Source organism: Monopterus albus, unplaced genomic scaffold (assembly GCF_001952655.1).
Source record: "Monopterus albus unplaced genomic scaffold, M_albus_1.0 scaffold190.1, whole genome shotgun sequence".
NCBI classification, from domain to species: Eukaryota; Metazoa; Chordata; class Actinopteri; order Synbranchiformes; family Synbranchidae; genus Monopterus; species Monopterus albus.
In genome coordinates, this window is record NW_018128070.1 from 200,664 (window position 1) to 215,640 (window position 14,977).

The following is a 14,977-nucleotide window of genomic DNA, read 5'->3' on the forward strand; positions in this document are numbered from 1 at the left end:
ACTTGTTTTTTATCCAAGACTGTTCCACAGCATTAACGTGTATATACACAGGCTATATTAAGTCAAACCACGATCTTTTCCTAAGTTGTTTTTGTGTGTAAAGCTAATGGTTGTTGGGACCAAAATAATGGATTGATGAGAATTTCCCTGATGTGTGATACCACCCATTTCTTTTTTGATCCGATACCAGGCTGGTATTGCCAATACTGATACTGTTCTTTGTGCAAAAAATGAGGGAAAATAGATGAAGAGGCAGTATAAGGTGAATCTATAAGGGCTAAGCTGCAACTTTTATTAATGACAATTAGTGCCACTCCGGTCATAGTGGAAATGCAGCTTATACTGTAACGGGACATTTCTCCAGCCCAGTTACTGAACTGTGTGGGTGGCGGGACTACATCCATACAGGGACCCTTTACATCCCATCTTGGTTGCTGTTTACATCCCTACTACGGCAACGCAAAACTGCATATGACATCTGCTTTGTTAGAGTGAGGCTCCAGACTACATGTTTTTCTGATTCTCAGTGGTTCATGCATTTGCAGAGCCATAGTTTGCTTATGGCTATGACGGGCGGAAGGAGAAGTAGTTCCTCTCGCCCAGGTATTATTGAGACTGTCCTGTAGTGTGGTTACTTTAAACTGCATCCCCTCTTTGGAGATAAAACATACATTTACCCCAAATTAGCCTACTTATTTTAGATACTGATCTTTTAACAGGGGAACTGATCCTAGAACAGGAAACGTTGGGATTGGAAGTGTCAGTATTTCAGGATCAATCCACACAGCACTAATCTGAAATTCCCCACCTGAACAAAGGCTAAAAATTCTAAAATTCATTTCATTATGCCACATTTTGAAAAATATGAGTCAGAAATGTTTCATTCAATTTCCAAAGTTTATTGTAACTTAATATAGGCCAGTAGGGTTAGAAAGAGTATGTGTTTCAATCAATAAGCACTCAGATTATCAATAGAGGCTTCAAATGGTTGACTGAGAAAAAGTATTTCACAACTATGACTTTTACACTTAAATCTGTTCATTTGAATATTTTAGGTATTTAAAACACCACTGACCTGCTATCCAGCTAGCAGCCATCTTACAAGATGCAAAAAAGGGAGATTTTTTGTTGTGATAAACAGAAAGAACTACTAGACTCATTTAGAATAGATTGCATTCACTCATAAATGTCAGTCTTTCTGTTTATGCCTTTTGGCATTCCTCCATACATCTTCCCTAGATAACAAATGTAAAATCTGACAAAAGATCTGCCTAGCATCCACCGCCACCACACCCACCTGTTTGTGTGATTCTGTTGTCCCAAACACCACTTGTCACCACCCGCTGTCTAGAGAGATCATCACGGTGTGTAAGAAAACACAATCTGCTTAGCTAAATATCCTGGTAGTGGAAGGCAATTCAGTCACCACAACTGCAGAAACAGAAGTGAGTGATTCTCACAATGCGTAATCCTCTGCGCCCACAACCTCCGCTTTTCTTCTTCGTCTTCTCCCCTTCTCTGTCCTCTCAAACTTCATGGGGAAGAACAAACACAGGCTCTATTGTCTGGCCCTCACATCTGAACACTGCAGAACACACAGGGCCTTCATCACCATGCAAATAGTCACAGCCTGGAGTTACAAATGGATTCCTATCCGTTTGCCCTCTCTGGTTTTTCTCCCCATTTTTTGAACAATCCAGCACTTAGTAAAGTCGAACTAGAGAATGGAGGGGATTGGAATTGGTCCACTATTTCTGCTTGTGTTAGGACGGCAAGTCTGTTACTTGACATTCAAGCCAAGGGACCATGCAGCTTCTGCGTGCCTCATCCTGATATGGCCACATTTAAAAATTGACCTGTCATGGCAGAGATGAAGAAATACACTTCCACTGGAGCCGAGGGCCCCGGGCCACTGCGTGCATACACGCCGCCATTATGGGCAACTTGGAGGGTTCAGTGTCTTGCCCAAGGACACTTTGACATGTGGAGTGCAGGCACCCTGATCTGAACCCTTAACCTTCCGGTTGGGAGATGACTGCTCTACCCACCACCGCACTGTCACCAGCCTAGACTACACGCATCTGTTTTCCATGTGATCTGCCCTGCCTAGCCCTTTATAATCACCTCACACTCCTCCCCCTCACGTTGCCTCTGGTCATCTCCTTCACCCTTGTTTGTCTTCTATGCCGCTACATCATCTCTGGTCTGCCCCTCTACCTTTGTCTGCACCTTCTGCCCTTGCCTCTGCATCTCGTCATGAACTCTAGCAACTTTTACAGGAGCGGTATGAACCATTATAAAAAAAGAAACTTTGCTTACCCTGTTGATGTTACTTAAATATACCCATGTTCTGACCTGTGAAAAGAATGATGCTTTCCTTACAGTTGTCCAAGCCCTGACTTGCAAGAATAAAGTTATGTTACTTGCACAAAGTTAGCAGCATGTAATGATGACATATAGATGCATGGAGAGGGGAAAGGGGGAGAGGCGCTCAGAGCATCATGGGGCCTCCAGCAGTCTAGGCCTATAGCACCATAACTAAGGAAAGGCTGAGGGTCACCTGATCCAGCCCTAACTATAAGCTTTATCAAAAGCAAAGTCTTAAGTCTAATATTAAAGGTAACAAGGCCGCCTGCCTCCCAAACTGAAACTGGGAGCCGGTTCCATAGGAGAGGAGCTTGATAGCTAAGGTTAGGAATTCTTGGTTATTTCTGGCCCATGTGCTGACCTGTTAAAAGAAGGTTGGTACTTATCCATGTCCTCGTTGAGACTGGTATGGAAGATTTATTTTTAATCAATCGCTACTGTTAAATGTTCTGGATCAGGAAGGCTGGCTTATGCCGCAGACTTCTCTGGTTGTGGAGAGGAGGATGCCTCACAAACTGAACATTGCTGAGAACATCTCACATCCCCTCCACGGCCTACTGTCCAAACAGCGGAGCACTGTCAGAGGCTGCTTCAACTCCACTGTGACAAAGAACGCTACAGAAAGTCGTCCCTGCCAGCTGCTGCCACTCTGTGTCAGGGGAGGGACCTCCTCTAACTGAACAGTTTTTCCTTCTGACAGACTGCTCACCTGGACTTTTAGTTATATATTATGCATCACATCTGTTATACTGTCCATCCACTGTTATCCAATTCATTGGCTCTTTCAAGTACCTGTGTTAGGCTTACTGGATAGGTAGGACCCAAAGTGCAGACACACAAGCCAAGGGAAGGTTGAAGTAGAATTTTAATAAATAATCAAGAACGAGACTAAAGGGGAAAAATACAAAGGCTCAACCTGACAGGGATAAGCAAATAATCCCAAAATGCTAAACTAAACGGTAGGTCAGGGAGAAGGGTAAGAAACTAAAGCAAGACTGGAGAAACTAACAAAAGAGCTGCACAGGCCAGAATCCAAACACAAAGGAACAAACAAAACAGAGTCAAAACTTACAGGAGTACATGAACAAGCAGGGCATGGCGAACGGAGATTGAACCAGCAAGAGACTGAGAGGAAAAAAGGCGTATATATGGGCTGGAGAACAGAGGATAATGAGCAATAGGTAAAAGCAATGAGTGGTGATTGTGCACTGGAGTAAAACTGGGGCAGGTGAGGTGATACAAGACAGGAAACTAACCAAAATAAAAACAGTAAACAGGAAGCAAGTCCACAAACCATAACAGCCTGACTGTATACAGTATATACTTTACCTTATAATACATTGTATACATATCTATCTAAAGAGTTGTACTGTAACAGAATTTCTGTGTGTCTCATTCATTCATCTGGTTATTTTTGTCTTCACCATTACATCTGGCATTTCTCTCTTACTTCAGTCTCCTCTCTCCTTTAACCTCCCTTCCACTCTCTGGGAAACCTCCATTTGAACAGTGTTAACTAGAGCAGCAGTGAATAAACTTAAAAACTTTTTAATGTCTTATTGTTAGACAGTCTCTAGCAGCCACAGTAATTATGACACAAGCAAAGGAAGAAGTTAGGTGATGTAGTTTACAGAGCAACATTAGGAGGATGGCTGGGTCAGAAAACAGAGGACTGTCTCACAAGAGACTGTATGAAGTCAAATTCTTTGTGTCTGACACACCTGCACAATGAAGCAGATTCATTACTGTAACCATGACAACAAAGGTGTTTGTACAACTTCAAATTAGAAAAAGTTGGAATGGATGATGTAAAATAAAAATGAACACTCATTTCAATTTTGATGCTGCAACACACTTCAAAAAAAAAAGTTGGGACAGTAAAGTGTTTACCACAGAGTGATACTGCCGTTCCTTTTGACAACATTTAAGAGACTAAGGACACCAAGTGATTAAGTGTGTCAGGTGTAAATCTGTCCCATTCTTCCTGCAAACAAGCCTTAAGGTGCACAACAGTCCTGGGTCTTCACTGATGTAATTAGTGTTTCAAAACGCGCCACACATTCTCTACTGGGGACAGGTTGGGACTGCAGGCAGGCCAGTCCAGCACTTGCATCCTTTTCCTCCACAGCCAGGCCTTGGTAATGTGGCAGTATGAGGCTTTGCATTGTCTTGCTGAAATATGCATGGGCGTCTCTGGAAAAGATGTCATCTTGAAGGCAGCATATGTTGCTTCAAAATCTCTGTGTACTTTTCAGCATTAATGGGGCCATCACAGAAGTGTGAGTGGCCTTTACCAAGGGCACTGACATGACCCCAGACCATGACAGAGCCTGGCTTTTGGACTTGTTGCTGGTAACAGTCAGTCATCCAGTTTAGACTCGTACCCTTGCCCTTTATGCACTGAAATCCCTACAGATTCCTTGAATTCTGTGCCATAGAGGGTGACATATCCAAATCCCTTCCTATCCTTCTTTGAGGAACATTTGGATTGGTTATATGTAGCATTGGAGTGTTACCATGATGACAAAGGCCTGGTAAGTTTGCCGCTGGAAAGGTCCTGCGAGTTACCTTCTAAGTTAGGAACAGATGACTTGCATTGTCGTTGGAGAACTTCTTGTATAACAATGTGAAGTACTTAATATCAATCCAGTGTGGACAAAGGTTACCAGCTCCAAAACCTTTTAGACCAGAAATATTGCACAGAGTTTAACACTTGTATGAGGATAGGATTTTTCAGTGGAGCATAGACTGAACAATGCTAGAATTTTGAAAAACAAAACCACAGGAGGGAGCTTAGTTTTAGCTCGCAAGTGTTAAGTACTATATGCCAAAAAGCTCAGTGAGGCCTGAAAAAGGCCATTTCAAAATCTGAGAGGTGGTTACAATGTACCCTCCGCTGTACAACTAGTTTGACTACAGTAACTGCAGTCAAACTACTACAAGTTAAAGGTTTTGTCATTTCTAATAATTTGATGACCAAATAACCTTTAGATAAAAAAACCAAAAAGCATTCATTACATGCTTCTCGTAAACATGCTAACCTCTGAGAACTAGTTATAAACATAAATGATGCAAATAGATTCAATCATTGCAGAGTTGTAAAAGGGCCAAAGTAGCATTGTTGGATGAAAATGTCTTCCACGTGACCAGAGCAGTCTTCCCTCAGAGCTCTGTGACAGGGCGGGCTAGTTATGTTGGAAGCCGATTCGTTTTCCTTATGAACTCCACAACTCCCATTCTGATTGCATATCAAACACAGAAATGTCAGGACCTGCACTGTGACATTTAAAACACCCATTGTAGACCTTGTCTAATTGAGCCTCCCTCATTATAATGATAGAGTGTGGACGGGCCCCTGCAAAAGAACATCAGAGGTGGAACCTATGGTTTGGTGCCAGCAAGAATTATTTACATTTGTGCTCCCTTCTTCTGTCTGAATGTGGCACCGTCTCTGGTGACATTTCAGGGCTGCCAAATAATGGGCACAGAGTAATGGTCAGCATATTTGCAACAAGATAAAGGTGAGCCCGGTCAAATCACCATTCACCGGGATGTCATGTTGTATAAATAATTTAAGCTGTAATGGTGATATACTGCTTTTTATATCCTGTATCATTCCCTATCAGTGAAGTTTTTTGTTTTTCATGGAAAGCACAGAGAGGATAATGTGGCTCTGGCTTAAGCTGATTATTTGTTTTTCACATTTTACCCAGTGTTCTGCTCTTCTGGTGAAAATATCTCCTTGAAAAACTGGTTATTTTCTAATCAACCACTAATCTAACATCAACATAATGTTCAGAAGAGCGAAAGTACTCAACTGTTCAGGCGTCATCATGTTAGAAGCATATGTGCCCTTCACGGCTTACATTTGTATTGTTGCATCATCTTTCTGTAATTGGAGGAAGACTAAAGCATCATTGGCATTCTGCTCAGTCCACTGTGGTGAATTTGATGAGGGTGTCACATTAAAAATGCATGTACCTCATACGTTCTTTGGCCTTTGTCTTTGCCATGGGAAACAGCAGACACTTATGACAAATAAGGACGGAGCAGGGTCTCTCTGTTCGACAGGAGACATCAGCGTCTGCCTCCTCCGCACAAGACTCTACATTTGTCAAACGCCTGGTCTGATAAAGAGAAAAGAAATGGGCTCACAGTAGAAAACCTGAATAGACATACAAACATTACAAAAAAAATATAGGCAAACACAATGTTTCACCTGAAAAAAATATTGTGCATAAGGACTTTGCTCAACTGCAGTTTCTCAATGTCATCTTCGATTAATTTTGGTGAGAAAAACAGAAATGGTCTTCTTTAGACGTGGTTTTAAAATGCGCCTTGGACCATCAGATCACACAGCCAAGACCCATCACCATTCATACCTATCAATATACATACATCTCCAAGGTGCCCAGCTGATTGCTCGTGTTCAGATTTTGCTACTGCTGCGGTGGGTAGAGCAGTCGTCTCCCAACCAGAAGGCTGAAGGTTCGAATCTCAGTGCCTGTAGTCCATACGTCCAAGTGTCCTTTGCAAGACACTGAACCCCCCAAGTTGCCTGTGACGGCAGCGCATATGCACGCAGCAACTCGGGGCACCCTGGCTCCAAACAAAATTTCATTGTACGTGTCACAATAAAATAAAGCTTCTTCTTAAATATTGAATGGCCATGGGTACAATTGCTACTTCAGTCTGTTACCAGACAAGTGCCAGTAGTTTTCCTAACCAAAGAAGAAGACAAGCATCAGATTTGTACATGAATGTATTATGAAAGCTTTCACAATATAGCGATCAATTTTGTATCAGACATTTCCCACGCCCTCACCAAAACAACCACCACATCCTGAATCGATGATTTTCCTGAAAATGTCCATTTCAGAGACGCCTCAGCGTTTATGATGCAGAAGATATGTGGTCAAATGCATCCCAGACCACCTCGGCAGTGGTTTCAGTGATCGGATCACAATCCTTCTTGATGGTTGTTTACAGTTGTACTTAGCTGTGTCCACTTGTGATCCGATCACCCAGGATGCATCTTAAAACAAGTGTAAACAAGGCTGATGATCTACCACTCAGACAAGTTTTTGATTCTGGATCAATTTTAAAAGGATTCAACAACTGTGGTGCAACAATAAAGCATTTAAATTTGCTGCAGCTATGCTTTTCCCCCGTAACACTGTCTATGGATCTTGCTTGCAATACCAAAATGACAGGCATTTTAACACAGATAAAATTGAAACAACTAAAACTGGTGGCTGTTCCAACACCTAAAGCACTGTGTAATTTTATGAGAGACTCCTGTAATTATACTGAAATGGGGAGAAATACTTCAATTTGCAACTTTATTAACATGAAGGGAACAATGGCAGCAGCATTAATGCCATTCTACCATGCAGTTAACACTGTACTTTAAAACTATAATCATGGGTTAACATGATTATAAAACAATTATATGCTGGAGCATATCATTTTAAGTGTTAGGCATCCCAAAATCATCATATCACTGTTTCTCTATGTCAGCAGAGTTTCATCTGAGAGCGAGAACTGACAGCATTTCTCAAAGGACGGACTCCAGGAATGAGCAGGCTCCTCTCTATACTCAAGGGAAATATACTGTAGTTTTGAGTTGAATGTGTGGCATTATTCATCACACTGATGCAATGCATAATTAATTCTCATCATTCCTGTAATCCTTCTACAGACTTCAACGCAAAGATTTAAAATTACACACGGGGCCTATATCAGCAGGCAGAGTGATATCCATTGTAGTTTCCTCACTCAACAGCAAAGAAATGCAGATGATAAATTGGCAAGGTTACAAAGTATTTACACAAATAAGTTGAAAACAATCGATTCAATGCGCCACACTGTCATACCCTTAGGGACATGGTTCCTCTGGAAGAATGCACAATCCCCCTGGCCTGGGTTCATTTGAGACGCAGACTGTGTCTGATTGATCAATGAGGACCACTGCTGAGCCATCAATCTAACCGCAGTGGAATAGGAAAAAGGGAACATTAACATGTATAAGCTGCCATGTCCTGACAATGTCCTCTACCTTGAGTTGGTGGGAAAGCAGCCACCTCTGGGGACATGAACAAAAGCGGTAAGTATAAGACCTGTGACAGGAACATGTTATATAAGAACAGGTACAATGTCAACATTTTAGCTCATTTGTGATATTATCTTCATCACGGCAGAGGTTCTTTCAGCTGCTGCTACTTCTGCACTGCTTTTTTTAACAGGTTAGAGTTAATCTCTGAAAACTTCAATATGACCTTCAAATACCCTCCAGGTCATCATCATTGTAAGTCACTAATGAAAGCAAAAAAAAAAAATAACTGCTGGCACCTTTTTGGCCTCTCTGTGCTGCAGTATTGAAGACAAACAGGTGATTAATGAGTGAGTTGTGCTGATATTGCTGGTAGACAGCTGTTGCATATTAGAGCAATCACTGGGCAAAGCAGTTAAAAGCTGTGTGTGAAGGTCTCTGAGTGCTACTGAGATCCATTATCAGGAAAATGGCTAACATGCTGTGTTTTAAAGTTAGCACATTTTTACAAACTGGTCAGAAATGCCAGCAGCACAGACGTGCACAAGAAAAACCTTCTCACGCAATAAAGGTACAATATAGCTGCATCCTCAGCTGCTTGTAAGAACAAAACTCAGCTATAGTGTCTCAAAAACTCCACAACACAATTAGTGTAGTGTGCATGGCATGTTTCAAACAATCTTGAAAATGCTCCACATATTCAAGATGCTAAAATTACTTGTGCAATTCCACTGCAAAATGAAGTTTAAGTGTCTGAACTTCATAACTAACTTCATAGAATAATTGTATCTGTTACATGTGCATTAATGAGTGATGGAGTGATTTTGGACACAGCCCACATTACTTCATGATTTAAATCATGACCCAGAGTAACTAATGTGCAAAGTGAAGGGAGTAATGTTGGGGGTGCTCAAAACACAGATGGTAGCAATGACTAACAGTGATGTTCACCTGGCTGGTTAAGTGTGTGTGGCCACTGGAACCAAAGTGACATTATGAACTATTTTTAGTGCTGCACCGCAAAGATATTGCAAGAGTTAAATTACCAGTACCAATATTGTCAGTTGGATCCACAAATTTAGGCCCCAGTAAATAACTGGAGAACAGTTATTTACTGTAGTGTGCACCTTCAAAAATAAAGCTTACATTTTAAAAATATTGTACTTACAGATTATACAGAACCAGATGCAGAAAACCAGGTACAAAGGGAAGATCAGGTGCATATCATTAACCACTTACTACAGGGATTTAAAGTGCATGCAAAAAGGGAACCTTGACACGAGCTGACAGGTGATGACAACAGCATGACTTGTTAACTTTTGCCACCCTGATTTTTGCACCTAATCATCGAAACTGAGGTGACAGTCCAGTTGCTTCTCCAAACATGCAGCCATTTGCTGCAGCCTAAAAAGACAGCATTTCATCAGACTCTGTGACACAGAGAGGTTTATTACTCTGGCCGGTTATGTGATAAATAACGAGTTTACAGTTTTGTAGAGATATACTATATAAGCTTAAATATTGACAGATTCCAGCAGAATCAGTCTTCATACTGGGTGGTAATACCTATTCATTCAGTCCTGCAGTGACACAGTGGTTAATCTCTGCCCCAAGGCACTTCAGTTGTAATGCACCTGCTTTAAAAAGAAAAAAAACCCCACCCATGTCTTTCTGAATTGTAAAACAATTAGCTAATATTTATTAGCTAATAATTACTGGACATTTGTGTGTTTCTCTCTGGATGGAAGGCTGCATAGTCACTGAATTGGTTCTAGCTCAGGTTTTAGGAAAACAGTGAAACCAGCAAAACTGTTTTATGCTCTAAAAATACCAAAATGTAACTATAATTTTCCACAATTTAATTTAAAGAGTGACTGACAAGTGAATGAGTGCTGGGAACACACAGAGTGCAGGGAAGTCTTTCACTTGCAATTTTGTGACCTAGTGTCAGTCAGAGAGCTGCAATTTATTCATTTGGATTTTAAAAAAAAATCTGTTGTGGGCTATTATCTGTTTTTGTGTTCTTTTCCATCTCAGATTATTTTATTTCCAGTTTTGCAGCTACTGAATAAAAGGACCACCTGGATTTAGTTTACTTATGTTGTCATGCACTGATACTGCAGGAAAAATGGTAATATCAACACTGAAAATGGTGCACATACTTAACATGATCCACAAAGCGGTATTTTATATGGATGCACGTGTTAGGCATTGTGTTTGCGACATGTAAACCACAAATTTGCACTTGTAAAATGCATCTGTTTCTAAGTTTGAAGCCCTGCTGATCAGTTTCCATCACAAATCTGCTTCTCCTTAGGATGTCTTTAGTCTTAGGGAACCAGTATAACAGCTCTATCTCTGTATGTCACCAAAAATTGCTCTATTAGGAAACTGCTGCTACTCCTGTGCAGCTTTTACACATGTTGGAGTTAATAATCTCTGAGCTGAAAAAACTTTGGTATCACCTTCAAGTGCCCTTCAGGTCATCATCACCTTAAATTGCTAATGAAAGCTCCACTAATCACTTTCTGTCACAAGTCTGCTTTCTCACAGGTTTTTGTTGTTTTTACATTTTTAGAGCCGTTATACCGCACAGTGCTTTGTAAACACTGAAATTAGTCATTTCAGATTGAGGTGAATCAAACTGAATCACAGGGAGAGAGATTAAACTGAAATTAAATCAAATTATTGTTAAATCTTTAAACCTCTAATACAGTGTTGCTTACATTTTGACACATGTGGTCAGTTTACCTAAGAAATGCTGAGTTTTTCTTTTTTTGGTAAATCTGTGGTTAATTTATTTAAATCGAAACTATATCAGGTTGAACCTTATAAGGATTTATATATTTGGCTTAACAGCATGCTGTCATTTAAGACGTATCAAATATTTGACGCAAAATTTTAAAAAATTGAATTAGGTTGACTTTATAGGCTTAAAGATTGTTTGTCATTTCAGAATTGTCAAACTGTAGTGGAGTCATCTTTTATGCCTGCTCTTGATTATGTATTGTCATGCTGCTTCAGCAGCTGAATTCTGTTTATCACAGTGCATTACACTTTATTACAAATGATAAATTCTTTACACATTACCGCTCTCTGTGCAATAAATTCGGCTGGACTTCTTTCCAGTAAAGAAAAATTACCTATCTCTTGATATTTATTCATAAAGTCTTACTGTTGCAACTTCCAGATTACAGCACGACACTTCGCTCGTTTAAACTTCAGAGCTACATTTAACTTTATTTTTTCCGTACATACACACTAATCTTGATGATGCACCTTTTAAATGGAGTGAGCTCCATTGTTTCCCTTAAGTTAGATTCTTCAGTGTCTTTTTTTTTAAACCATTATTAATGTTGTGATTGTTTTACTCATTTTTTGCCCCGTTTCTATTGGACATCTCTTGTTATCTCTTCGATTTTTACTAATGTCTGTGGATATCTGTGTTATGATGGATGTGTGGTGTGGAACTATAGAAAGCAGTTTATTAAATAATAAACAAGTTATGCTGAGTGGCAGGGAGTTTAGCAGGCTCAGGGCTGGCAGGAGGTGCAGCCGGCAACAAAGGACAGGTAAGACGAGGAACCAGGAGGACAGGCAGGTGAGCCGGCAGCAGGGGAGAGCAGCAGGTGGGCCGAGAGGAGGGACACAGGAACCAGAGGACGGGCAGGTGAGCGGACAGGAGGGACGCAGGAACCAGAGGACGGGCAGGTGAGCCGACAGGAAGGACGAAGGAACAAGAGGATGGGCAGGTGAGCCGACAGGAAGGACGCAGGAACAAGAGGACGGGCAGGCTAGCCGACAGGAAGGACGCAGAAACAAGAGGACGGGCAGGCGAGCCGACAGGAAGGACGCAGGAACCAGAGGACAGGCAGGAGAGAAGACAGGCTGGACACACAGGACAGGCAGGTGTCAAGCAGGCAGTCAGGTTAATACAGGGCAGTCAGATAAGCAGAGTAACAGTCGCTGTCAGGTAACCAGAGTAAGCAACAAAATATAAAACCAACCGAGAAACCTAGGATCACACGAGGAGGAAACTCGGGGTGAGTCAGCATAAACAGCAGAGAAATCCGGTAGAAATGGCAGGAGCAGGGCGAAGACCAGGGTGTGTGCATGTCAGGACCTGTAATAGTCAATGAACCAGCAGCGAATGAGTGGGAAACAGGGTGTATATGTACAAGGCAGGACCGGGAGGTAATGAGCAGCAGGTGAATGGCATGATGGCTGATTATGGTGGCAGAACAGCAGGGAGAGATGGGGTAAATGCAAACACAAATACAGGAAGTGGTGCTAAATCATAACAATCTGTTTGTTTTGTTGGCTGTTTCCTATGCTCAAATACTTTATTTCGAATTATTACAATAAATCTGTCACAGCCAGGAAGTGTGATTTTTTTTAAAAACCAATTACTGTTTAATTTTCCTCTTCCATGGAGATCTGTCTTTAAATAGAAAATCATACTGACCAATAAGGAAAAAATAGCCTGAATAATAAACTGATACTCCACAAGGCAGTGAATTGAATTTGAATCTTTTGTTTTTATCCTATAATTTTAGTGAAGGTCAACTGCCCTCGGAACGACCTCACTGAAGTACACACTAACTCCTGATTTCACCATTACATGGCAACAAATGTGTGTTTTTTAAGCCTCATGTTGACTGTACAGTAATTAAAAAAAGGAAAAAACCTGTAAATCCATTACAACTACGAGCAGCTCTATGGCTGCTGTTGGAGGTCGAGTCCCTAACAAAATGACACAAGGTAACAAGAGCAGGTCTTGTTAACATTTTGTAGTATTAGAAACACACAGTTAATGGTGTGTTACTGTGACCACCAAAGTCCAGAAGAGTCTAGTAAATAACAGTGACGTATAATATGTGCACCACTGTGCTGTAAAGCGTTCACAGGAACTGCCGTTTTTCAGATGCTACAAACAAATAAACTGTTAATTAAGCTTGTTAAACCACAAAGATTTCAACCTTGTGTTGTAGTGGTTGGTGACAGATAATATGAAAAAAAAAATTTGAGGAACGAGAATAGTTTTCTTACGGTGACTGATGAAAAAAAATGCTAAATGAGAGACTGCATAGAGTCACTGATACTAGTGAAACAAAAGTTAACCCGATGTGACCACATGACTTCAGGTCTTTATACCAACAATTTTAGCCTCACCATTAGCTTTTGCTAGCTCAGGGGCTCCCAAATGATTTTTGCTGGGTTCCCTCTTTTATGGGTAAAAACATTTTTGAAAAATAATTTTTGGAGTGATAAACCTGCCACCATTACCTCTGTACACTGCTAGAATAGAAAGCTTGAAAGGCATATGAAGAGGAATGAGGGGCCAGGGCTTAGCAATTGGTCAGCGGGAAATATCGTTAGTGGATTTAATTAAAATTCAGATTAAATTAACACAGTGGAAATTTATCTTTGGTCCCTGTCTTAGGTGGTGTTATATTAATTAATACATACTATATTATTTTAGGACATAAGTACCAAAATATTAACAGATCAGAACCATGAAAACAAACCATGCAGCCACTGCACAACAACCTCTAATCTGAATATGAACAAGACTTTGTTTAGACTCATGCCCATAATTATTAGACTGAGGCTTTGAATTCATGAGAAAGGATATTATGATTCCAATGTTAGCGTGTGCAATCTTCTTGGTACTTAGACAAATAGATAAGTGATAAGAGCAAGATTTTCCTCTAAAACAAAAGCGTTCTGGTGGCTGGCTGTAAGACTTCTGTGATGTTCTGCTTCTCTGGATTTACCTCCAGGAAAAAGTGAATGCAGTTCTTGCACACTGCATTTTCTGCTGGAACTATTTTCCAGAGAAGCTTGTTTTAAGCTATGTATTGCAACAGTGAGATGTTGCATTAGAGCAGTATTAACAGCTTTATTTGTCAGTTTGAGAAGGAACAAATATTCAGTTTGCATAAGATCAATAAATGGATCTAATAAAATTGAATATATGGTGACTTTACAACCCTAACATACAGTTGGCCTCTGGCAATTTGTTAGGTTTTGTTTCTCAGTAATTATGCATCTGGTTAAGAAAGAGATGGCATAAAACATTACAATCAGGAATTTAAAGCAGACCAAGTTTAATGAGGGGGAGAGGAATTTCAACCATAATATTTTAGGTCATGCATTTATGCACATTATGATAATTAGTGGCATAGTGTGCTGTTGTACTAACATGCACAATCAATTAAGCTTCCTTACTACAAATTTGTTCATGCTTATTTATCAGAGGCAGAAGATTTGAATAATACTGAGAGATAAATATAAGATTCAGACCATGTCCTCGTCAGGATCCTGGCTTTTACTTTTGTTTCATTGCAATCCTTATTCTTGCTGACTTTCACCGAACGACAGTGACCTTTAGGTATCACTGTAACTTTTTATTATTATTTTTAGAACTGTATTATAATATCTTACTAATTTGTTTTTCTGCAAATGCCGCACTGGCCTATGTTGCTTGTATGAAGATTTTCTTATATGCATGAAAAGCTGAAAAGCATTTTTAAGGTGTATAGCTGCCGAAACATC

The 14,977-nt window shown here is 40.4% G+C and overlaps 1 protein-coding gene across 6 annotated transcripts in view; it reads right to left on the minus strand.

Annotated features, from left to right (window-relative positions):
- The window catches only part of cdh19 (cadherin 19, type 2), a 191,376-nt gene that overhangs the window by 30,641 nt on the left and 145,758 nt on the right, over window positions 1-14,977 (minus strand). For 3 of the 6 annotated variants that reach the window (XM_020617516.1, XM_020617519.1, XM_020617518.1), the window contains exon 1: window positions 1,298-1,529. The exons of 1 other annotated variant lie outside the window; for it this stretch is intronic. The gene's annotated coding sequence lies outside the window, so the exon portion shown is untranslated. Of the gene's footprint in view, window positions 1-1,297; window positions 1,530-6,348; window positions 6,495-14,977 lie in introns of those variants that run through there. 2 more of the 6 variants (XM_020617512.1, XM_020617514.1) reach the window with 2 other exon arrangements.